Source organism: Gavia stellata, unplaced genomic scaffold, assembly GCF_030936135.1.
Source record: "Gavia stellata isolate bGavSte3 unplaced genomic scaffold, bGavSte3.hap2 HAP2_SCAFFOLD_61, whole genome shotgun sequence".
In the NCBI taxonomy this organism is placed as follows: domain Eukaryota; kingdom Metazoa; phylum Chordata; class Aves; order Gaviiformes; family Gaviidae; genus Gavia; species Gavia stellata.
Window position 1 is genome coordinate 544,148 of NW_026776479.1, and position 26,848 is coordinate 570,995.

Sequence of the window (26,848 nt, forward strand, 5' to 3'; positions counted from 1 at the left end):
CAAGGTCAAGCTTGGCTGCTTTTCTGAACCAATGTTGAAATAAAAGGTGGGGTTTTTTTCATGAAACACTAAGTTTATCTGAAAGGTTTTGCCGCAATAATTTTTTCAAAGGCTATTAAGCTCAAGTTGTCCATAAGAAAAGTGTGGCGGAGAGGAGCTTTAGCTTTGAAAGCTGGTTGGTTGGGTTTTTTTTCTGAGGGCTACTTCTTGGTGCCGAAGTGGTTCAAGGCTTACCTGCCATGAGTTGCACCACTATCAAGTCATAAGACTTACAGAATAAACTTGCCTAAAGGAGGGAGAATTCCCTTCTTAGCTCAACATACATGGTTCAGATTAATATGTTCTTATTTCCTTCTTCCCCTAGGAATTTTTCTCTGGCAAAATTGAATGCTTCAGTGGACACTGTTTGAAATCAATGAGAAAAAACATGCCGCCCTGTTCAGACTCTAGCTTTGACAAAAGCAAGGAAATATTAAGTGAAAATGTCAATCGAAGACGCTTTACGAGGTATTGTATTTCTAGATGTCCAATCTCTGTTCAATTCATAGAATTAAAAGGAAAAGTGAAAGCATGCACAATGAGTCACATCATGATAAATCTACAGCTAAAAATCTGCGGGGGAGTATGATTATGTTAATGTCAGTGTCAGTGTCTTAGAACCAGAATCACTCTTCTTAGTAAAAGTCTTCTGCTTGTATAAAAAACGTGCATCTTTTCCCAACTCCTTTGAGATCTCTCCTCCGCTTTGGTTACTGAGATGTTATTTGCACTATTGAGACTTCAAGATTAGCCGGTTAGGAAAGTTGCGTCCTTACCGAACTGTCTGCATATGGTACGCAGCAGACTTGGGATCTGAATCCTCAGTGTGGTCCACAGGCTTTTCTTTGCATGATGTGGAGCACTGGATTACAAACTTGGTCAGGTTCCCTAGTCTTGATGGGGAACAGTACAATACAAGACTTCTATACAATATTCTAATACAATCATTCTTTTCTTCTTTCTCTCCTCTGTTCTCTTTCTTAATGTAGGCGGTTGGCAAAGCCAAAGTCAGACCAAAAAAAAGGAAGAATATAAAGAAGGTAAGTAGTGGTAACTCCCTAGGATTCCTTTTTACTCTGGTTTCTGAGAAGGATTGCGTTTGGTCACACCATCTATTTAACTTGGCCACAAAAACTGCTGAACGCATCAACCCAAAGCAGCTGAAGTTGTGAAAATAGATAGTGAAAAGATAGTGAATTTCCTATGAGTTTTACGAAAAGAGGTAGGTGAGAATAGGAGGATATGCTATTAATTCCTGTCAGGCTTGGGGAGAACACAGCGTGAATTCCAGCCTGCTCTTAGGCACTAGTGCCTGAGAATCTGTTCCTTAGCTCAGGTTTCTTTGTGACACGGATTTTCTGGAGTCTGCAGGACACAAATTAATTGAAAATCGTTCTTGCAAATAGGAGGTAATATTTGAGTTAAAAAGTAATTCAGTCATGAGGCGCACAAACCCGCTGATGTGGGGAAGGTGTCACTGAAGTTCAGTGATTCACCTTGGAACTGAATCACTGTGCTGAGTACACAAGCAGGCTTGGTGCTGTGAGGCTGCTTGCTGGCAGCTGGGAAAATGCGTTATTTCCAGGCAGCGTCCTGCCAGCCATGGATGGGCTGAACGCAGGAAGGGGCCTGAAATGCGCTTTGTGTGTAGTAATTCAAGTTCTAATTGTGCACTACTTCCTCACTGACCTCTCTTAACTGTTTTAATGATAGTGCAAGTAACAGACCCGTGGCAAAGGATGCTGTGTGGTAAATACTGGGCAGATAGTTTTTAAAGCAGGCAAGCCTTTGAGTTCTTTGCTATTTGGGAGTTTATCTTGAGACGTTTCTTATCTTCTAGAGCTTTTGTGTCAGGATGCAGAAAATGAGTGATGCATGCTTAAACAATGGACTAAAACCACGCATCTTAAGAAGAGACTTCCCACATAAATAATTTTTTAAAAAAACTATTCGATACAATTTGACATGGATGGAGTAAAAACACCTTAGAGAGAGGTATTTGTTGTTTTCACTTTTCCAGAAAGAAGTAACTGGAATGAACTTGCTTCCTGCATGGAACAAAAGTTGCGTGTTTGTTTTCATCAGATTGGCTTCCCAGTCTATTAAAAAATTGCTATACAAGTCATGCTTTTAGGTAGGTAAACATAATTAATTTAAGTTGAATGCTGTGGTGATGACAATAACTTCCAATTCAGTATTTAAAGAAAAAATCAAGCCACTGCAGATTTTTTTACATTTTACTAGAGCAACGGTGAAATAAAGGGACTAACGTATTTTCTGTCTCAAAATATTTTATACATTAATGCATTGTAGTCACCAGAACACTGAAGACCAGAGCTGATGCAAAAGCTGCACAACAAGTCCATGAAGAAAACGGGGATTTGGAGGTCCGCTGAAGCTGCAGACGTCAACAAAGTCGTTACACCATTACAAATCAATCTGTTTTGTTCGACAAACTTATAACAAAGTAAGTGGGTTTTTTTCATGATCTTACAAAGCTACTAAAATGAGCCTTACTAGCAAGCCTTTCTGCTATGGCATCATATTGGCTAGGGACTTTCTCCTTCTTTTGACAACAGAAAAAGGTATTGTTATTCCTGGCAGCAAGAGCTAAATGTATTCAGTGCTCAGGCTGAGACTTCCCTACGTGCTCTTACGTATACGGTACATCCGTGTGACAACTGCTGGGCTGCAGGTGCCTTCCATAGTAGAGTTCCACCAGGGTGGTGCAGCTTGGAACTTCTGGGTTGTTACTGGCAACCTCCGCTAACATTCCGTGGTCGTTGATCAGGTAGGGTCTCCTCCTCTTCCTCTGCCTGCACTGGTATGTCCTGTAATTATTGTTAATACATTGATTTGTGTAAGGTGTGGGCCTTTGTACTTGGCAGCAAAACTGTTTAACCTGTTTTTTGGAAATAGGTGCTTGTGGCTGCTTAAGACTTCCAGGTCTGAGAGCATGTGCGGGAGGATGTATTTGGAAGGTGTTTCATGTGTAAAGAATTTGGGCACAGCCAATGTTGAAATTTGCCACTGGTGTCTCTGTTTTGGGATTGCCAGTTGCAGAGAGGTCTTCATACGAGAGCATCTTTTATGTATGGGCTCGGTGGGTTTATGTGTTGTCTTGTGAACCAAGAAGATCACTTTACGTTGTGACTTTCAGTAGATTTAACTTGCCCTCTAAATGAATTTTCTTAGCATCAGAACTGCCTTCATTTTTAATTAACTTTTCTTCCATGCTTATGAATGTTCTTATAATGCTTGGTTGAGTTAAGATACTGAGGAAAGTTGGATAAAGCCAAAGTGAAGTAGTCCCAGTGTTTCTGCCTGTCTGTCCATGGCTTAATTCTCTTTGTGAAGCCCAAATGGACATTGTTTTCGGAAAGGTTTGCCAAGTGTAACAGCAGTGGGATGTTTTTTCCAGCATGTCTAGTCATGGAAAACCAGCACAAAACTTAGATTACAGTTAAGAGAAGAACAAGCAGCCTGTTGTCTGAGGAAGGCTGTGAGCTGAAAATTACTTAATGCTATCATGCAGAACAACTTAAGTGCTATTAAAAACTGCCATAATTTCTTTCTGTTGTCTTACTATGATCTTTAGAATTCTTATTTTTCTCTTGCTTAAATGGATTTTTTTTACTGTGCTCACCGAGAGGGAAAACAAACCTGAAAACAGTGTATTTTTGCAAATCTCAAACACTTGTTCTTAAATCTATAAAAACCTTGAACATTTGATCTAATTTTTAAGTAGTGTTTAAAAACTTGTCTGTCAATGATTCTTGCTTTATGAATACTGTATTAAAATATCATATTGATTATGTGTACTGTTTTAAATGGGTGTTTTTGTTCTTGCCTGTCTTTGCTCTTACATGTTAACTTTTTATCTTAGTACTGCAGAAGCAGTCTTGCAAAAAATGGATGACACGGAGAAAATGCGTAGGCGGCGAATGATGGAAGACCTTGGGGTGTTCCACGATGCAGAAGAAGTAGATACAAATTTATTTTACTATTTTTGTATAAGTAGTGTATTTCACGTAGGGGAATTACGTAGTTGTAATTTTAATTGAGCTGAAATAAGTTCTTCCAAAGAATAGCGTAGTCTAAAATAACATTTGTTTTTGCTCTCTAATTATAATTTAACATCTTACTGGTATGATCATGCTACAGATACGCTCTAAGGGTGAAGAAAATACCTTCTTCAGAAGACATGAAAGAGCAGTGATATGCTGAAATACATGTCTTATACTATGCTTTCTGAATTGCCGTATGATTTTTGAATGGACACTGTTTACAAACAGCTGTTTCAGGGCTTGGGTTTTCACTTCAGATCTTACTGAAAGCTGAATTCATTGATGCCTGCTTTATCTATGTGTGTTCTTGTGCCAGCCTTGCCTGTGAGCTTAAATAGTCCTCTGTCCTTAGAGGAACTTACGTTAAAATTATATACAGCAATCATATTTCCTCTGTCTTAGTTTTGCTCTATTAAATTAAGTTCTTCTCCTGTCTTGTTGAATGACAAGCACTTCATTTTTTAAACATCTTCATAGCCGGCTTTCAGAGGTTTTTTTGTTTAGATCTGAAATCCTTTTTTTTAATGAAACCGGAATTGTCCATAGTACTTTGTATATCATCTCTCAAATGCCCGCACAAATTTTATGTTGTTTGCTAGGGATTGCTTTTTCCTGGGCTCTGCCACACTCTTGGATTATTAACCTGTAATTAACTGATACCCTCAGTTTTGTATCTGGATCAGTATTTAACTATCACATGTACTAAACCCTATTTTAGAGCAGAAATTCTTGTTACTAATTCTGGATGCCAGAATGATGTTCCAGTTCTCTCTTCCCATACCTTAATTTAATCTTTTCTGTCTCTGGAGTGCCTTGATAATATTACTCTGTAGGCAGGCAATATGCCTATGTCGGGTTTTCTGCATATTTGTCACTGATCTTTCTCGTTTCTTTTAATTAGGAAAACCTCGATATGTACTCCCAAGGAGAGAAAGAAATCCAAAGAGCTGCTGAAGAAATAGCTGATAATCAAGGTGGCACTGTAGATTAGTTCTGTTTTAAATTTTCTTTACTACGCTGTAGCCAAAAGCCTTGTCTTAAACAACTGAGATGAGCTGAACTACTCGGTATTTTTCATCTATTAAAAAATCTATATTGCTGTTGACACTACAAGTCACGGACTTCAGGGCAGTACTGCAGAGAGCTCAGAACAGATATTCAGAGAAAAAAACAGGTGGGAATACAAGAAATGGACGTTATTACTCAGAATGAGAAAGAGTGATCATGCAACAGCAGCAGCAGGACAGTTTTCACGGTTTTGAGCAGTACGGCAAGAGTTTTCAGGAAGTAAGGGACGCTGCCCGGTGTGTATGGAAAGCTCCTCCAGAGGATGAAGATCAGCAGGGGAGAAGACAGTGTTGTTCATTTTTGTGTTCAGCAGGTAGTCAGTGAAAGCTGCTGTCTGGTCCTGTAATTAGGAGCTGTCATCCCGGTACTCAGCGGGAAATAACACGAGGAATCAGGTTAAATGGTAAAAGGCCATATTAACTTTATGTTTGAAGTGAGGGGGAAAAACTTTAAGGTTTTAAGGAGAATGACAGTTGTGATTAAGGCAGTCAGTCCAACGATCCTTGTAGGAGCTTTCTGGATGGAACAGAATGGGTCGAGACTGTACTCAAGGACAGAAAAGGATGTGGCGGTAGTTGAGCCGATGGGTGTTAGGTTTTGCGGTAGACCTCCTCTGCACACCCACAAAGGAGCTCAGAGAGACAGTGGCAGGAGGGGGAGCCCAAATAATACCCCGCCGGGCTACTCCCAGGGCCATCAGCCCATCAAAGTCCTATCTGCACAAGCCCAGAGGAGCACAGGGGTGCACGACGGCAGGCAGGGACCCAAACCAAGGACTCCAGTCAAGGAGGAAGAGCCACCTTGTCTGGGCCCCTCCCAGGGCTGTCTCAGCGGAGCCATCCGCCCCATCCGCCCCAGCGTCCAGGGGTGAAACCCATCTGGATGAGTCATCGGGGGCAGCTCTCCAGATCACCTTTCCGACTAAGGGGTTACTGCCTAGGGGTGGGACATACTGTGGGATGCAGGGGAAAAGCAGTTCACCCAGGACTTATGGGATCTTTAGGGCAGGAACCAAAGGCGGGACAAGGGTGGGGTTTAGGTGATTCTGGGAGGAACAAGAGTGGGCAAGTAGAGGGGCAAGGGTATAAAAAGGGCCAGTCACGTGTAAATAGTTGGCTGGTCAGTACGCTTGTCTGACTGTGCCCTGCGCCTGATCACCTGTCTGACCATCAGACCATCAGAGCTTGAATAAGAGATGATTTATGCAATACGCAGTGAGGGCAGTATCTTGGACATGTTACACAGCCTGTGTAAGACTTGACCACTGGCAATGGAGACCTACAAAAAGGTTCAAGCTAGATGTCCAGGTGTTAATGAGCACTGGGGTGATCTTGTTCAGAGAACAGTCCGTGGCCTGTTCATGATTGAACCCGTGGCTCCCAGGTGTGCACCTTGGTGATCAGACCTCCTCTATATGGCTTGGTTCAAGTGTGTGGATGTAGGGGTGCTGGGCAGGAGAGACTTGTAGAAAGTAATTACAAATCGTATGTTGAATGAGAAAGAAAGAGTATGGGGCAATTCATTTGTGATCAAAGTGAAAACTCTGGAATTTCAAATTAGGAAAAAACTAAAATATACTTCTATAATTAAAATCATGCCAGGAAGGAGTGGGGAAAGGAAAGCGTGTCAGTGGTGGTGTAAAGAAGATGAGTGGAGCAAGGGGAAGGACTAGAGGAGCAGAAAAGCAGAGAAATTCATGCCTTTGTGACAGGAGCGTTGGAGTACCAAGGACTTGGGATGGTAGTGGTGCCAAAATAATTTTTCAGTTTTCCATGTGCTGTCTATATATCTTGTGTAATTTATCTTGCATTCAGAAAGCAGTGAGACCTTTTGGGGGGAAGAAAAAAATGGGTAGTGCTTTCCAAGGAATAAAATTTTACTTAATTTTAGTGAGCAGGTAGGCGAACAGAGCATGTACATTCCTCACCTGGTGTCCAGCTATTAATGTGAGAGGGTATTATTAAGAACCTGCTAGACAATTATACGCTGTCTTTTGCATTCATATTGTCTTTCATGAAGAAACTTCAAGTTACTTTACAGAAGCTAGTGGCATAAACTGTATGCATTTGACATTGTTTTCTGACTGGGGAGGTTCACACCTGTGGCTTGCCCATTATTGCTCATGTGGCTGAGCTAGGGTTTGGCAGCTAGATTACCATGCTTAGTCTTAGCACTGTAGAGTATTAAAAACATTTCTGTGAAACACTTTCTCAAAATAACAAGGAATTACTTTCTGAAATAGTGGTTTTCACAGGAGCTGCATCTTAGCTAAGCAAGATGACAGTATTGTTGTTACTAAGACTGATGAGACGTCACCCAGCAGTTTCAGTGAGGACAGAACAATAGCTATATGTATGTTCCTCTGTGTATTGTAATTTCTGGAATGTGTCTTGCATAAATTGGTCTTAAGGTTTTGCAGGTTTTCAGATCTATTGTGTCATTAACATGAAGGTAATAGTAAAACCTATAGGCATCTGTGCAGTGCATTTTGAATTTAGTATCATTTACAACAGTACTTAAACAGTTTAACGTTATGTCGATTTACAGTAGTTTCATCAGAAGAAAGCGAAGACACTCGAAAGCGTTATGACTTTCGACAGAGGAAAACTGTTGAGCGCTATCAAGCTCCACTGGAAAGTAGGTTATATGCACAGTTTCTCTTAAGAGCTAATTTCTTGCATATAAGCGAGCTACTCTTTTAATGAAAATGTATACACACACTCAACTCCTATTTAAATTTATTACCTTCATTCTGCAGTTAGATTTTATTAAATGTATGTATCCTGTGCACATTGTATTTCTTTGCCATTTGGCATGCTTCCTGTTGTTTTTCAGTAAAAAATGACCTATGTATCCTTGAGAGAATGGTAATTAAACAGAATTGATAACCTTACTCTTGTGGTTTTCAGTTCTCCTTAAAAAGTAGGTGCGTGTTTTTTCACTTCTACTGTGCGCTGATTTAAAAAAAATAAATACACACACCCCGCCCCCAATCACTTGAAACTTCCCCTGAAATGAGAGATCAGTGAAACACATCACATTTTCTGCCTCTTTCACTATCCTGCTTTCTCTTAAACTTGTTTGTAACATTATTCTAAATTCTTTGCTTTCAACAGAACCAAGGCAACGTAAGAACTATCTTTCGGGCCGGTCTTCACCTGTCAGACAGAGATACTCATTTAGAAGTGCTCAGTCACAAGGCTCTTGCTGCAAAAGAACTAACAGGTTGGTGTATGGTTAGTGATAGATCTTATTTATCAAGAATGCTGTCAGGCCCCTTACTGAATAATGCTTTCAAGGGGCAAGGGTTTTGAATTGGTGGTAGTTACAGATTAGTAGTATGATTATTGCTGTGGTAGTCTGAGGGTATAAAGAAAACAAATCTTGGGGGGGAGACTATACGTTTTATTAGCCGTTAGATTTTTTTTTTAAATGCAGTATTTGTGGTCACTGATGAGGTGATTATGGAGGTCGTGGCTGAGATTGTATAACTGAAATTCTTTTGTTCTGGAATTGAAGCCAGAATCTCACTCTGAAAATTTTAGACTCTTCAGTCTTGAAGGAGACCAATTATTTTCTTAAAACTGAAGATAATTTAGTTAGAGGGAGAGCCTGTATGGAAGTTCTAGTGGAATTTTTTTTAATCACTCAAATACTGATTCTGGTTTCTCTTTGCAATCAGTTAATGTTTCTGTATGAAACTATCATTAAACAAGAAAAATACTAAATGAAATTATAGATGATAAATGGCAAGAGTAATGACAAAGGGGGTTTGGGTCCTGTAAGCAGCTGAAGCATGGAGAACGCTGTCTCTTGCTAGATATGAGAACTTTGTTTAGCATCCCTGAAAGCAGACAGTTATGGAAGGAAGGGTTTCTGAAGCCAGATTTTTAAATCAGTTAAAAAGGTTTATGTTTCACGGAGTGGGTACATAATGCTAAGTGAAACTCTATTTGTGTGTGAGAGAGAGAGATTGGACAAAATGCGTCATTTGTTCATGAAATTTATTTGCAAATTAGTTAAACATTTTCCCTTCCTAAAAAAAATTGAATTTTGCTGTCATAAGGAAAATCATGTAGTGTACTTTGAAATCAGATTCATAAGGAGTACACTGATCTGGAAACTTAATAGATCTCAAAGTAAATTCTGAGATACAATTCATTTAAATTTTGATATCACTTAGTCTGTACTTCAATTCTTTTCGCTTGTTTGTTTAAATGTTTGCAGACGGAGACACACAGTCCACAACAGGGATTCCACATCCTCTTCCTCATCTGATGACGAAGAGCATTTGGAGAGGCGTAGGAAGCGCAGCTGTAACAGAGATTCAAAAAGGTTAATGAAATTGGAGCGTAGGGGAGGGAGAAATCTACTTGGGAGGAGTTTGCACCTGTCTAACCGTGAACTGTTATCCTCTTCATCTTGTATAGTTTCTAAATTGTGGCAATATTTAATCGTATCTCTTGGTACTGACGACTGTAACTGGACTCTCTAAAATTGGATTTTTAGAATTGATTTTTAATAAGCAATTTGATTTCTAGGTGGGAATGGGGGGAGGAACACTTTTATGTAATTTTTAAATGTAAAACTACTGCTCCTGTGCTTTACAGTAGTTCATTCCGAAAGAAAACCATCGTAACAGAAAATGTTATAAATAGAGGAAATGACGGTGCTCTTATTACTTAACAATTGGTCTAGAAAAACTATTTTGATAACAATCTAAGAAACAGGTTTTCAGCCCAGTGTCTTTCAGACATGTGTGTCTTCTGACACACGCATCCCAAAGTCCTTGGGAAGGACCAGCAGTGGTGGGCAGCCTTTATAATGTTAATCCGCACTGAAATAAGTATCCCCTTGGGCTGTAACTTTTTGAATGTAGAAGCAAAAAATCTTTGAAAGATGTCACTGTGTTTTGGGGGGTTCTTTCATCACACAAATCGAGGTCAGTTCACAGTCTCCACATAGGGAATAACTTGTTTGAAGCTTGCATTCATGTATGTGCTGTGTTGACTGGTGTGGCTATTCGTAACTGCTAAGAGTTGTTAAAGTAAACCCAGTTTAATGCCTGCAGTGACCTTTTTCCTTTATTTACTCACAGACATTAAATAGAAAACAATTTGAACACGTATTTAACTATTTAGGAAGTTTAAGCTCATTTGTAAGGTTTTCTGCATTCACTTGCCATTGTTATAAAAGCAAAAACTTTCTAGCTGCATCCTAAGTTAGAAAGCGCTTTTCTCTTTCTTCTTAATTCAAATCAGGTGTCTTCCACTAAACTTTCGGAAAGATGATTTGAAGGGAATTCACAAGGATCGAATGAAAATTGGAGCAAGTCTGGCTGACGTTGATCCAATGCAAACAGATTGTTCAGTAAGTATTTTTAGTTCATTGTGTCAGTGAGATGTTTCCAGTGCTTATGAAAGCTTTCAATAACGTGCTGTCTACAGCTACCTTGGTTTACAGTTTTCTCTCAAGCAGTTTGAAAATTGCCCAGAGCATTTCCTTTGTGCTGACATACAATTTCTGATGGAACTTTATCAAGGTTGCAGCTTTCTTTAACATATAAAATGTGTTCTTTTGAATTTATCTTTAGGTACGGTTTGATGGTGTGGGTGGTCTTTCTGACCACATTTCAGCTTTAAAAGAGATGGTCGTTTTTCCTTTGCTTTACCCAGAAGTCTTTGAGAGATTCAAAATTCAACCTCCAAGGTAACAGACATTGTTTCATAGAATCATAGAATGGTTTGGGTTGGAAGGGACCTTAAAGATCATCCAGTTCCAACCCTCTTCCATGGGCAGGGACACCTTCCACTAGAGCAGGTTGCTCAAAGCCCCATACAACCCGGCCTTGAACACTTCCAGGGTTGGGGCGTCCACAGCTTCTCTGGGCAACCTGTTCCAGTGCCTCACCGCCCACATGGTGAAGAATTTCTTCCTTATAGCTGATCTGAATCCACCCTCTTTCAGTTTTAAAGCCATTACCCCTTGTCCTGTCACTACATGCCCTTGCAAAAAGTCCCTCTCCAGCTTTCCTGTAGGCCCCTTTCGGGTACTGGAAGGCTGCTCTAAGGTCTCCCCGGAGCCTTCACTTCTCCAGGCTGAACAATGCCAACTCTCTCAGCCTGTCTTCATAGGAGAGGTGCTCCAGCCCTCTGATCATCTTTGTGGCCCTCCTCTGGACTTGCGCCAACAGGTCCCTGTCCTTACGTGGGGGGCCCCAGAGCTGAACGCAGTATTCCAGGTGGGGTCTCATGAGAGTGAAGTAGAGGGGAAGAATCACCTCCCTCAACCTGCTGGTCACCCATTTTCATGAGAATATTCAACTGAGGTATCAATATGTTTCCATGCTTCAAAATTTTCAGGAGTGTTGATGGGGTTTTTTAGCAGTAGTAAAAAGTAATTTCTTAAAAATGGATAGAATCCAGAATATATGTAGGTTCAAAGATGTACTGTGTGGGGAGAATATACTTTGAAAGTGTCTTGCCTTTAAAAGGCAGGGTTGGAGTGTTTTTGTTTTGAGTTCTACGTACAAGTCAACTTCATTAGTTTATAAGCAGGAAGAAGGAATTACCTACTGGTAGTCAACAGTAATTTGTTTCTTGGATGTCCAGTTGTCTCTCCCACCGACTCTCTTTTTTTTCAAGTGCTCAAGTATCAATTTTACAATTGATAGGACTTGCAACTAGAACCTTGCAGCGTTTGTTGTACTTAGTTATGAAATGAAATTATTAGAGATTTAATTGTTAGCTTTACATATTCTTGGTCAGCAAAACTCAATCATGGTATATTGAAATAGGACTTTTAATCCTTTGCTTTCAGTAACTTTAAAAGTATTACAAAGAACGACAACAAAATCTGTGTTTTGCTTCTTTATTCATTTAAATTCTTTTTGAAACAGCAGTGTATTGGCTTTTCTAGCTGATGGCTATATTTATCTGATGGCTATATTTATCTGATGGCTATATTTATATATCCCAGCTTTAGACTTCCTCCTCGTTTATCATCAGCAATGGGAGACCAAGTCCACTAACTTAAAGCTTTTTACGGGAGAATTAAATGCTTTACTATCAAATCTTGCCTTTTGTGAAAACAAGAATGAATGTGCCGTGTATCATTGAAGAATGAACTGGTGATTCATAAGTTAGCCCAGTCTTAGATTCTGTGCTGAAGTTTGTTCTTGTTTGGCTCCACTGTGCTGTAACCACCCCTGTTAGTTTGTCAGCAGTTTTGGAAGTGTTGTTCTGGGACACTACGATCATTTCTCAAGGTTCTGTACATCTGCATGATCCTCTTTATTCATGTTGTTTACTGCCTTGTTGAGTTGTGTAGGAACACAAAACTTCCATCTGGTTTGACTTTTCTCACGCTTCAGCTGTTACCGCTCTCTTACACGTGAAGTGTAAGCTAGAGAGAAGAGTTGTGTGTTGTAGGGATGAGGGTTGTAATAGGTACTTTGCCATGATGTTTTTTTCTTATGTGAATCTTTGGTATTTTTAATTGCAGAGGCTGTCTCTTCTATGGCCCTCCAGGGACTGGGAAGACACTGGTTGCTCGTGCACTTGCTAATGAATGTAGCCAAGGTGACAGGAGAATAGCCTTTTTTATGAGAAAAGGTGCCGACTGCCTGAGTAAATGGGCAGGGGAATCTGAACGACAGCTTCGTTTATTGTTTGATCAGGTAAGGTGGAAACGTGCCACGTGTTCTGTCCGAGTTGTAACTGTAGTTTTCTGTGGTCAATATTTTTAAGAACTCACTCTTTTTTGGGTTTTGTCAGTTCCTTCCACTGAAACGGGATTGTCAGTGTTTCTTTTTTCAGTGGGTTTTTTAGGGGCTTGAAATCTTGAGGTGTATTGGGAAAGATTAATAAAGCAAATGAGAGAACCTCACAAAGTAACACACCCCCCCTCAAAAAAACATCAAACAGCCACAAAGAAGGTTTCAAGAGGCAAGAGACGGTGGCTTTAGATCAGAGGGAAACAGATGCAGGCTGCAAGCATGGTCATTTAAATTCATTACAGAAGCTTGCTTCCAGAACCTCTAATTGAATTAAGTCCTGGCTCTGTTCTCGGTGGTTGCCAAATAGCTGTAAAAACTACTGGTATGATTTGTTTCCTGTCACCCAGTCTCAGCGGGTTGACATAGCTGCTGTCTTCTGTTACTCGTGCCACTTACTCCGTTAGCTCAATTAGTAGAGATCCCTGATGCTAGTTGGAAAAATCTAGCTCCAGTGACTTTCCAACCATGACATTTCTCTCTTTAAAATTGTGCTGGTTTACTTATGTCAGTATTCCTGTGTTTTCATTCTAGGCCTACCAGATGCGACCTTCAATTATTTTCTTTGATGAGATAGATGGTCTTGCTCCTGTGCGGTCCTGTGAACAAGACGAAATCCATAGGTAGTACATTTTTTGTACCTACATAGAAGCTGCTAGATCTTTGTGAAAAGAAGACCACAACCTATTTAACTTCATGTGACACATTCATTTGTCCTGAAAACTAGTAATTCAATGCTACTAAACTTCAGATGGTTTTTAAACAATAATTGGAAACAATTCACTAAGCTTGATAGCAGCACAAGACCTGTGTTACCTTGTCTGTTTCTTTATGTCTTAAAACGAGTCTTTCAGTAAGGAGCATCTCATCAATAAAAACTTGTCCTTTTTGAGTGGTCATTGGAGAAGGTCATGTAAAACGTAACAAAATTTACTAAACCAGTGAATGAAAATTATATTTTTCTGTTAGCTCTATTGTATCAACACTTCTGGCACTTATGGATGGGTTAGACAGCAGAGGAGAGATTGTGGTAATTGGAGCCACCAACAGGCTGGATTCTATAGATCCTGCTTTACGAAGACCCGGACGGTTTGATCGAGAGTTCCTCTTCAGCCTGCCAAATAAAGAGGTCAGAACTTAAACTCAACCCTAATGCTAATGTGGCAAAGTCCCTCTTTGTAACAAAATCACATAACAGTGCAGTATCACGGAGCAGTTAAAGTCGAAATCAGTGTTGTACAACTTGGACAAAAGAGGGATGTCTGGAGAGAGCTGCGTTGTGCTGTGGAGGGCAGATCTGGTACTGAATATATATGACTAAGATGATTTCAACAAGTAGGTAGTTCTAGAATTAATTTTGGTTTCACTGTGACCAGCCAAGAAAAGGGGATGCTGCTAGTCACTGAAATGTTTAAGTAAGGATCAATGTCTGAATTAGCTATAAATTACTGCTATCTCATCTAGAAAATGACAGAAATGGTGTGCACGCAAGAATTCCTTTTTGCTAACAACAACTTTTACCAAGGCTGGTGCTGGAGCAACTTAAGATTTTTCATTCCCAAAGTGGTTCATGTTTGCTTACTTATTTAATCCAATTAGGCACTTTCACCCTGAAGCACTCTTGCTCTCAGAAAAGATATTTTCAAGATTCACACACGAGACTGGACCCCTAAGCCACTGGACATGTTTCTTGAAGAGCTAGCTGAAAAATGTGTTGGTAAGTTTGAAAACAAAGTCAGTCCCTGCACGTGACTGAGTCCTAAGGAATCCGAGCTTGTACCAGGCAGCACCCGAGCTCTTGTGCCTTGCTGCAGCGTGAGGCAGCTGACACGCCTTGGGAGCAAACAAAGTTAGATGCTTCTTTTCTTGTCATTTTCTTCTTGTCTCTCAGAACATTAAATAGCTTTGGGGCATCTTCCTCAGGACTAAAGTTCTGATTAGGAGGCCGCTTCATAAGCGCAGGGTATCAAGCTGTGAGCCACATAACAAAACTTCTCTGCAGTTCGGTAACGCTTTGGTTTATCTCTTAGCCTGTTAATTTTTAGCTGCATACAAAGTCTTTCAGTGTTGCACTTTGGAAACCTTGGCCTTGACTTCTGTGTTGCCTGAGACTGACATAACATTTGATTCTTGTTTTGTTTATTAGGATACTGTGGTGCTGATATTAAATGCTTATGTGCTGAAGCTGCCCTCTGTGCTCTGCGCCGCCGCTATCCTCAAATATACAAAAGCAGTGAGAAACTGCAGTTAGATATTGCTTCTATTAAAATAACAGCGAAGGATTTTGTCATGGCTATGCAGAAGACTGTTCCAGCTTCACGGAGGGCTGTGGCTTCACCTGGGCGAGCACTATCACCTATTTCAAAACCACTGCTTGAAAACACACTAGCAAGAATTTTACAAGCCTTGCAGAGAGTATTTCCCCACGCAGAGCTTGCTCTAAAGAAGGACCAACAGCAAGGTATAACAATAGTAGCCGCTTCTTTAAACTTCTGCCAAAGCAAAAACTTCTGATTTGTGCAATCAACATACAGAAACCTCTCAGCCATAATGACAGTAGGATTTTATAATATGCACATGCACGCCTTTATTTCAGGAATATCGTGCATAGTTTTTATTCTGGATTCTAAACTGAAGTGCTGGATGGGAGCTGTGAATGACTCGCAATACATGGGAGAGAACTACGCGTTCTCTCCTAGAGCACCCTGTTTCTGACAGTAGCTAATATCGTGTTTATCATTCGTAGAGATGGATTTAAGGTTTAATGTGTGAGGCACCTCTTTCAAAATAAATGTTTAAATGGGGGGAGAGGGCATTTTTACATGAATGCTTCTAATTCCTGTGAAGAATGTCGGAACCACAATACAAGTATAAGTGGTTTAAGCTAAATAGTGTTACAGCTATCGTGATTTTTAACCATAGTCTCTTAATTTGAATGTTTGTGGATCACACTGTACGCCTGCACATGAGATCAGAATGTTTCAGTAACGTATACTCTGGGGCTTGGCTTGCATAGCGTATGTGAGCTCACACTCCTGACTGCATCAACCCTGACCAAGTTGTCTGTCGGTTGGTGACAGCAAATAAATCGATAAACTCGCTGCACTCCTGATTAACGGAGATCCATGAATAGTTAGTTATTATCCTAATCCCTGGAGAATATCCTACCAGTATTACTCCCAGTAGAGCTGGTAGATTGTTTGCATTGGTGAAAGAGGCAGAAACCCACCAACAACATAAAAGCAGAGAGGCTAAGGGATTGGTAATTGCATCCCGTCTCCGTTGTCGGCCTTTCATGATCTCTTCCTTCGGGGATCTTTGAGGAGCCTTATTTAGAAGATGTGTTGGTCTGTATATTCTGACTCACTAGTCCTAGACAAAGGGAAGTCTGTGGCCACCACGTTCACTTAATTTCCCCACATCCAGTGGGGGAACCTGCTCCAGAAGGAAGTGGCCTTGTTGGGTTTTTCAGGTGTCTAGGAACTACAGAAGTTCCTAATCATCTTTATTCTAAGGAAGAAACCTCCTGTTGTTTTCACCAACAGAGAGAGAATACCTTATGCAAATCATGCGATGTAGGACAGCTTTGTAGAGACTTGTGCAATCTCCTTAGATCTGTGGTAGGATAAACTCTTCAGAAAATAACATTCTGCATGTGCCCTCAAATGAAGAAATACAATATAAGGGGTCTCCAGCACTGATTTAGAAGCTGTATTAATGTGAGAGCGAGATATGGACTATTCAGGAAAGTTAACAAACCTCTCTTGTCTTTCAGACAGTTTAAATCATATTTTAAGAAATTATGCGATTGACAGTGATGAGGAATCACCATCAATCTTTGAAGATAAGCCAACTCCTAAAATGCCTGGTAGACAAAAGGAAAAATTCCTCAATTTTAGCAGGTACATATTTGTCCCTTGGTGTTTGCATTATTCAGATGGCCGTGTCTGTAAACAGTTTTGGTGTGAGGGGTGGTAGATGAAGAAGTAGAGAGGAGGGGTGTGGGGGGGTGATCAATATTTGCAAGAAGTAAGCGTGAAGATCCAGCTGGGTACTGAGGTTCTAATGGAGTACACTGCCATAACCCATCAAACTGAATGGCCCAGCCCTCTTTTCCTAAGTCAAAGTGGTCCACAGACTATTAGAATGTGTTGATTTAATCCATGGCATTCCTTGAAAGACTCAAGACCAAAGAAACGTGCTACCTGTCCTTTTAGCTAAAAAACCCCTACAGATTCGTGTAGACATCTTTTGCCCTTCTAATTTCCAAGATTGTTAAACCAGCAGCGAATTAGGTAGCAGAAACAGAACTGAGAAATGGTTTGTTAAAACACTGTGAGAAAAACTTAAACAATGTCTGCATTTTGTACCTTTAACCGACTAAGTTTATGTTAACTTTTTAACATTTTAATGTGGAAGTCATATAAGCTGACAGTTGAAAAAACAGATTATTGTCGTCACTGGTGGGTCAGTTATTTTTCTCACTTTCTATTGCTGCGCTGTCCAGAAAATCTTCTGACCTGCTGAGCTTGGTTAGGTCTCTATACCTTTGTCTTCAGCCAGCAAAGGTACAATAGTATTGTGGTGGAAAAAAACGAATGCTCTTCACAAATGTGTTTCATGCTAGTAAAGCAGGATTACTAGGAAATTAATAGACAATTCAAAGATGAAACATTAGAATGACTGAATAAAATAAATATACATCTTAATACATATTGAGTGTACTGCTGTAATTTAACCAGTCCATTTGTGTACTTCTTCAGATACAGCTAATGTGTTTCAGTGCCCACGTTAATTTTTTTCTAGAAATGTTGTTCTACTCCTTCCTTCCCACTATCTCCAGTAACTATGGCCAAATTTCAGCTAAACTAGACAGATGTAGAGATCTCACAGCTACTTAAACTCAAGACCTACTGAAAATCAGTGTCTACGGGCAGTGAGGAGATCCAGATTGGCGTGTGCTGAGAGATAGAGTTGTTATTCTCCCCCATATTGGGTTACTGATGAGTTGTCACATGTGTATTTAGCTGGACAGTCCCCCTGTATGATTTAAGAGCTGTTACTTAACCCAGCCAAGGAACAGCAGACATGCTGGGGATTGGCAGGATTTCTTAAGGGAGGTATGGTACAAGTTTTTTAAAAAGAAAATGGGCTTTGACAGTGTTCCTGATCACAGACCAGCTTATTATTTGCTGGAACATGGAGAGTATTTACCGAAAGGGAAAAAAAAAAGAAAGGAAGGTGTATAGGAAAAAACCTTATCATCTGTGTGCCTATTCATCACCTCATTTTTAAACTTGTTTTCTTCTTCCTGTTCTAGAAATGCTTATTACCAGCCAACATCTTGCAGGCCACGATTCTTACTAGTTGGAGAGCCAGGATACGGGCAAGCTTCTCATTTGGCACCTGCAGTAATACATGCCCTGGAAAAGTTTCCAGTCTATACACTAGACCTATCTGTTTTGTTCGTTAGCATCACATCATCGGAAGAAACATGTGCACAGGTACCGTTTTTTCTCTTTAATCTCATAGGATTCATGAACTGTATATAAACTAGTAAAGTAAGCAAAATTCATTGTTAATGGAGGTGGCCTGGTTTGAATGTGCTGTTATGTTTACTTCTGTCCGAAAAGCCACTTTTCTGCTAGATCAAATGATACCAAATGAGGATGTTACATGTGGCCGTATCTTTCATTCCAAAGGAATGGAAAGTGAGGATGTTGCTAGCAGCTCGGGAAGCTGGGAGGTGCTGCTAATAAACCCCTCTTTATAGCAAGAAGTCCTCCCCATCTCGGTGGGATCCAGAAAGTTGTTTTCATTGCTGCTTAAGAATCTGTGCTCCCAGTAGATGGCTCTGCAGCAGCCTGACTGCCTGTCATGCACTTTTTGTAACCTTCATTTTCATTATATTTGTAAGGCAATCAAGCTTTTGGGGAAAAGAAGTGTTTCTTTTCTTATATATACATATACAGCTTGTACTGCTGCAGTATATGCAGTAAAAGCGTTAAAATTCATGGAACGCTTATGTTTGTTTTTCTTATACTATAAATTAAATATAAGCAGATTTAGTGCTGTTTTCCTTTTTACTTTTAGGCAGGAAATCCCTTTCATTGTTTGACACCACTGTATTAAAATATTTTCACCTTTAGTAGCAGCATTTGAGAGCTCTACAAGTAAGGATGGACATGTTACATGACTGGATACTCATTTGTCACATAAGAGGAACAATTCCTTTTGTGTTATGTGATGGTTGCACCTGCGGTCATATAACTAGCATGTCTAGTCACTGCCCGGATATACCACGTGCACTTCCCATCTTGTGACAGGAACTCCCTGAATATTGATAATCTGAAAGGGTGCACGGAGAAATTTGTCATGTGAAAGGACTGTTGCCGCTTCCCTCATGTGGTAGATGCATGTCCTCTTCTGTGATCGAGGTACCATCTGTAGGCAATGGCTTGTGGTCTTCCAAAGCACGTAATCTGGTCTGATTGATAATGAGAGGCTGTGAGTGATTTAGCTATTCAGGCAGCTATTCAGACTGGTCACCTCTTATAAAATGTACGTGAAGTTATGAATTGTAACCAGGCTTCTTTCACAGTGTCAGCCCTCATCTTTTCACATAGGTCTTTGCTTGTTCAAACTGTGCTTCAGAGTGACTTGGATATGTGCGCACTCTGAATTGAAAATGGTGCAGTCAGAGTCGTGTAGTGATTTACCCAGGCTAATACATCTTGCTCAAGGGTTAGTCTTGTTTTTTCAGGCACACCACCACAGCAGCTGAGTTGTAAGGCTCTTTAGGCATTACCTTACACCTAAGTAGTTTTGAAATCAGGCAGAGATTCAGGTCAGTTTCTGTCTGTGTAGCAATGTCCATATTTGAGTAAAGTGAAAATTTTACCTTATTGTTAAGGAGTTGTTCTTTTGTTGGATTGTTTTGATGTTTTGGCTGCATGTGCTCCTATTTCATAAGACAGTTTGACTGACGCGTAGTTATTTATTAGCCTGTTCTACATGGTTTAGTTTTCTTATCCAAGCTTTCATTTTACCAGTTGATGCGAGAAGCACAAAGAACAGCACCAAGTATCATTTATATTCCACATATCCATTTGTGGTGGGAGGCTGCTGGAGCTACATTGAGAGCTACTTTTACAACACTACTGCAGAACATTCCAGCATTTGCTCCAGTTTTGCTGCTTGCAACATCTGATGTGTGTCATGCAGATCTCCCAGAAGAGGTACTTCTGTTGATACTTTTCTTACTTTTTTTAGTCAGTTTTTTGTTAATTTATAAATCCTTTAAACGTTGGAGTACTGTGCACTCTTAAGCAAATTCATACTGTTATTACTCAGGCACTCTAACCAGGTCTCTTAAAATTTGCTTAGACAAAACAATGCTTGAAAGCATTTGCCTAAAGTGTTTTCTGAGTAAAGAGCTTGACTTTGACCCAACTTTTTCCCCCTTCTCACACACTCATGCTCATTAGACAGACATAAACATTTACTTCAGACAATAATTCCAGTGACTTCAAGATTGTTAGGTATGTACTTAGGCAAGAATATACGGTGCTTGAAATGTACATGGGAAAAAGATACTTTTACTGAAAAGTGAAAGATAGTTTTACAGAGAAAGTACGATGGTCACACTCTTAATGATAGAATGTAATTTCAAATTTAAATTCTTTATTAAAAATTTCAATTTCTTTCTTCATATCGGTGAAAGCTTTACAAATCAGAAAGCTAAGTTCCAACTTCTGTTTAAGTAACTTGGAAATCTATTTTTAGTTGTATTTCTTAACAAAATTCAGTAAGAGTATGTGCTTAGCTTTCTAGGTATCTGAGAGTGTGCATTAAAGGAAGGTGTTCAAAATGTGAATATGCTGCTCTGATTATTTTGTCTCATTTACTGGGGGGGAGAGAGGGGGTTGCCTAGATGTGTTTATCATCAAATGCTTTGAAAGGGCTTAACTTTCTACAGAAATTCTTCTACGGTTAATAAATTCTTTCTAAAATAAGTATTGAAATTCCTTCCATACTTTCTGGTAGTAGAGATTGAAAAATGGAGTAAAACTTGGAAGTGTGCAGCTTTAGACACCTCATTTAAATTAATTTTAAAAAAAACCACAGCACCTTACCAAAAAAGCCCACACTTGTCTCCTGAATCCTGCCTGTTCCTTCTATAGCTGCCATAAAGATTCAAACTAAAGGACAGCAAGGCAGGTAAATACAAAATAAGCAGTCTAGGAGGTGCTGAATGTCAGCACTTTATCAGTGTATCATAGGGTCCCTTCATTGAGCTTTAACTCTAGAGGTGTTCCTTAGAGAAGATACTTTAATTTGCCATGCTAACCTATGAAAATCCAGCCTTTTAAGGCCAAGAAGATACCTTTTCACAGTTTGTCTTATCAAGGTGATTATTCAGTTTAATTTGGAAAGGCACTCATCTTTTTGGAACAGAACATGAATTTGTGTGACCTTACATCTGAAATATCTTTTCTCCTCGTGCTTTAGATAAAAGAATTGTTTATTAATGATGATGAAGTGTTCAAAATCCAGTTGCCTAATGAGGAAGAAAGAAGAACATTTTTTGAGGACTTAATTGTAAATCAAACTGCTAAACCTCCTGCATCAAAAACTAAGACAGGTGAGGATATTCTACATAGAAAACTTTGCTAACTGTAAGTTAACAGCTCTACAGCATTTGCTTTGGTGGTAATTTTCTATCAATAATTTTTCATAGGCTTGTATTTGAGTACCGTAAATTGACTAAAAGTTTCTGATTCTTTTAAGCTTGGCAGACATTGGAAGTACTGCCTGTAGCACCACCGCCTAAGCCTCCACAGCTGACAGAGGAAGAAATAAGACAGCTGGAGGAGCAGGAGGAGGATATATTGCGTGAACTTAGGATTTTCTTAAGGGATGTGACTCGTAGACTTGCCGGTGACAGACGTTTCAGAGCATTTACAAAGCGTGCCGACCCAGAGGAGGTAAATTAGTGTTGATCTGTAATACCATTTTATCTGCGTGTATTCATAATTTCTGCGTGTTTATATTTCTCAGAGTTTGTGTGCTCTTTATAGGAAGGTTTGTCTTTGTTTTTAGGACCGTACTATTCTGATTTTTCAAGAAGCAGAAAGTTTGCTTTTACTTTTGCTGACTCCTTGAGGCCCTCAAGTGTCTGTTATTTGAGTTTCACTGAAAGCCCCGGGTTCCTTCTGCAATGCCTTCAGAACTTTAGAGTATTTCAGTTGGAAGGGACCTATAACGATCATCTAGACCGACTGCCAGTTAGACCAACTGCCAGTTAGACCGACTGCCAACACAGTTCACTCATGAAAAGGCTTTGACATGTAGGCATGTTACAGCACTGAAAAGCAGAGAGATCTCTTTCTTTATAATTATAAACAGTATCTATAGGACTGTTTTAATAAAGCCTAAAGCTCTTTAATTGACTGTCAGTAGTTTCTGTGAGAACAGGAGTAAGAACAGCAGTTTTTAAAATAAATTCTAAGATTCTATTCTCTGTTTCGTCTGGGGCTCCTCCGTATAAGATCAACCATAAGGGCTGTGTGGTTTCTTCTTCCTCCCATACGCTTCTGTCTTTTTTTTTTCTCATGTAATGTATTGAATAAGTCTAAGCCAGGGGCATATACTTGGAAGTCAGCTGTCGTTTTAATAGAGCTTTGCATTTCAGCAAAGTCCTGTTCCCCTAAACATCCACTGACTTGTCTTTCCCTTTACTTCTAGTTTCTGAGATGTAAATAACCTAAACCTAGATGTCCTCATCTCTACTAGTCATTAGGCTCCTTTTATGGTCTGAGTAAAGAAATTGGCACCTCTCGGTCCAGTTATCTCATGCAAAAGTAGATGCCTAGGACAGATACTTCAAAGGTGCATTCCTGCACCTTTTTCTTCCCGCCAACAACAAAGAGAATCTCGGGTGACTCTACTGAGAAAGCTTTCTTTGCTGTGATTTTCTGAAGTGAAGTGAAATGAATCCCACTCTGGGTGTCTGCTCCCTTCTCTGCCCCACACGTGCTTCTGACCTCCCTGCTTCTTGTTTTTCCCTCTTCTGGTCTGTCTCTTCAAAGCCAGTTGAAATAGCCCTTCTATTTTCAAGCAACTAACTGGTTAATTTCCATATCTTTGGATGTGTCATAAATATTTGGGGTTTTGAAGAAGTCCTTTATTTTACGTTATTAAAATAATTAATGTTGGTAGATACCATGTTAAATCTCTGAACACGCATATTTCATTTGTAGGTACCTGATTATGACGCAGTCATTAAACAGCCCATGGACCTTTCGGCAGTTCTCTCGAAGATTGACTTGCACCAGTACCTAACTGCAGGAGATTTTCTAAAAGACATTGATCTAATCTGCAGCAATGCTTTACAGTACAACCCAGATAAAGACCCTGGAGGTAAGAATGTGTTTTGATCCCTAATTTGGAAAAATTAAAAATGTATAAATTGATAAACGTCGTCTGTGGACAGTAGACTTGGGATTAGATCATTTTAAACATCCACAGAGAGCATTTCTTGCCAGGTTGTAAATGTTGTAGCATTAAACTACTTGGACAAGAAATTGTGATAGAAGTGTTGATCAGTAACTAGTGCTTTTGCTTTAATGATTAACTTTTATGTTGTTATGCTGAAAATATTCACTGAGATAACCCTTCAGAACCTATCTATGAAAAGCGCAAAATCTTTCGATAAGTAATCAAAATAAAGGATTTCATCGGCTGGTAGAAAAGACTCAGTTCTGACTGTAAAATTTCAGATCGTCTCATTAGGCACAGAGCTTGTGCTTTGAGAGATACTGCATATGCCATCGTGAGAGAGGAAATGGATGAAGATTTTGAACAACGCTGTGAAGAAATTCAAGAATCTCGCAAGAAAAGAGGTATGGTTTTTGAAGCTAATGATTTTAAGACTTGTCTCGGTATTTGTAACCAACAATGCAAGACACAATTCTTTGCTATCTGTTCTTTATTGCAAGGTTGTAGCTCTTCAAAGTATGCTCCGCCTTACTACCGTGTAATGCCAAAGCAGAACTATGTTCCTGGCTGTGAGAAAACAGACCCAAAGTGTAACGAAAAGATGAAGATGCCAGCAGCGCCTGTAGATTCCAGTGCACCGTGCTCTGAAGGCAAGTTGCATTTTATTCAGACTTTCTTGGAGAAGGTGCTAAAGTCACTGATACCTTCTCTGGTTTTGTGACATAACAGGTTTCGGTGATGCCTGGTTCTTCATGCCAGAGGTGTTCAGTGTTTTTAATTTGCTTCAAAACGTGAGATAAATCCAGAGGTCATTCATTCGATATAGTTATGAAGTTCAAGTACAGTGGATGGTTTACACTGTAAGACACTGGACTTGATGACCCAACTGACATTTAACGGCTCCTAAATTGCTCTCTCTTGAAGTCAAAAATGTTGTACATGGCAGTTTCTGAATACTCAACTAGCTTTTAGTTATGAGAAACAGTATTTTTCCCTTCCCTGCCCTCAAATGCTAAAATCTATGCCACCTCTTAGTGTGATTTCCAACTGAAGGGGGAAAGGGCAGAAAAATAGGGGAGCAATAATAATAGATATGTAAAGGAAAGACAATTATTTCCTCACTTTTCCTGTGAAAAGGACATGAAAGAACAAAGGGACTTGGGTCTCTTTCGGCTAAAACGCATGACATGGTGTGAACTTTCCTGGTCTCCATAACAGGACTAGGAATTTTGCCATTGACTTCACCCATGCACTTTGTGCAGTACTCCGTCGATACAAAGAACGGTGGGTTTTTCTGGAAGGCAAAAATGCTAAGTTTGTTTTAAACAAGGTTAACAGAAAGCGTGTGAGGTGTAAGTCTTCACAGGCAAATTTTTCTCCAGCAAATATTCCCTTAAAATTGTCTCTTTAACTCTGCCCAACATGTGTTTAGCTTCTGAAGTTTACAGCTTTATAACCGATTTGAAGAAGGGCTCGTCTCCAAATGCTTTTCTGTTCATCTATATTAGTTCACGTAGTAAGACAGTAAGCAACTTCACCTAATAACCTTGCTTTCTGGTAATACTTCCTATCTAAAGTAAGAATTTTCTGCTCATAAAATCTTGAAGCTGATGGTTTTGTGAGTGAAATTCTGTAGCTGGCTTTTTAAAATTTAATAGCAAATTGACCTCATTAACTTGCAACTCTTTCTCTAGACATATGTAGGGAGACAGACAATGTTACCTGAGCTCCTTTGATAATTTTCCTTGTAAGTCAAGTAAGATGAGTGTGCTGGTTTTGGCTGGGATGGGGTTAACTTTCTTCATAGCAGCTAGTATGGGGCTGTGTTTTGGATTGTATGGGGCTGTGTTTTGGATTTGGGCTGGAAACAATGTTGATAAAGCAGGAATGTTTTAGTTACTGCTGAGCAGGGCTCACACAGCACCAAGGCCTTTTCTGCTCCTCACCCCACCCCACCAGTGAGTGGGCTGGGGGTGCACGGGAAGTTGGGAGGGAACACAGCCGGGACAGCTGACCCCAACTGACCAAAGGGATATTCCATACCATATGACATCATGCTCAGTATATAAAGCCGGGGGAGGAAGAAGGAAGGTGGGGACATTCGGAGTAATGGCGTTTGTCTTCCCGAGCAACCGCTACGCGTGATAGAGCCCTGCTTCCCTGCAGATAGCTGAACACCTGCCTGCCGACGGGAAGTGGTGAATTAATTCCTTCTTTCGCTTTGCTTCTCCGCGCAGTGTTCTTTTGCTCTACCTATTAAACTGTTTTTATCTCAGCCCACGAGTTTTCTCACTTTTACTCTTCTGGTTCTCTCCCCCACCGCACCTGGGGGGAGTGAGTGAGCGGCTGTGTGGTGCTTAGTTGCCAGCTGGGCTTAAACCACGACAATGAGGATGCTGGATTTTGAAGGAAGAACTGTTCTGGTAATGTTTTGGCTTACTTTTTCTGATATCTCTTTGTAGAGATGTCAAAAAGGAAACGCAGAAAGAACAAAGCGTCTTCAAGTATCGCAGCAAAGAGGAGGAAATTTTAGTTCAATAAAGAGAATAAAGTTCCAGAAAACCAAAATGAAGTAGAGAGTGCGGAAGAGTCTCCAGAAGAACATGTTTCTAACATGGATTGCACGGAAGTTGAGTCCACACAGGATTCTTCTATGGAAGAAAATGGAAGCGTACTTCAAGAACGACAGAAAAATGGGAATGAAAATAAATCTGGGTCAGAAAATGAAAGAGAGAGGGTTCTCCTTGTGGCTAAATCTGCTTCTGAAAAGAAGAGTGTCATGCTTTCTGAACATTCAGACCTAAGAGGGGACAGTGAAATGCCAGATTGCCAAATAGCAGAAAGTTCTGAAGATGGAGATTCAAATGGTAAGTGAAAGGTCAAACAGGTCCTTTAGCTCCTTTTTCTTCCTGAGGAGGATTACACTGTTTATTAGGTTTTAGCCTTCTTTAATTCCATTCTGCTGTTTCTGTTGCATCTCTCTAAAATCAGCACACAGTGTTTCTTGCATAATCGTGCTGCCCCTCTAGTTATAGTAGCCAAACTCATGTTTGTCTGCAGCTGCTGTTCTTTTGATTCTGAAGTTTGTTTTTCCAAATGGTACCTAATTGAAAAACAGTCATTGACTTTCTTTTATTGTATGAGTATTGTTCCACTAAGGAGCAGCGTAAGTTAAAAAGCTGTACTTCAAGCAATGTGGACCCAGAGTCACATGTGGAAAAGAAGACTTCTGTCCTAATGTTTGCAATGCAGGATGTGTTTCCTAACCTAAATTACTTTGGAGTTTTACCCTGCAGTGCTGTAATGGCAACGTGACTCTATTTTTTTTCCTGTTTTTACCCTGCCTTTTTCTCTAGTGCTTTTCTGTGTGCCTGAATTTCTAATTCTTATGGAGCACTGG

At 39.9% G+C, this 26,848-nt stretch overlaps 1 pseudogene; it reads left to right on the plus strand.

The window, feature by feature from the left end:
- Positions 1-415: 415 nt before the first annotated feature.
- Positions 416-26,323, plus strand: LOC132321009 (ATPase family AAA domain-containing protein 2-like; annotated as a pseudogene).
- The last annotated feature ends 525 nt before the right edge of the window (positions 26,324-26,848 follow it).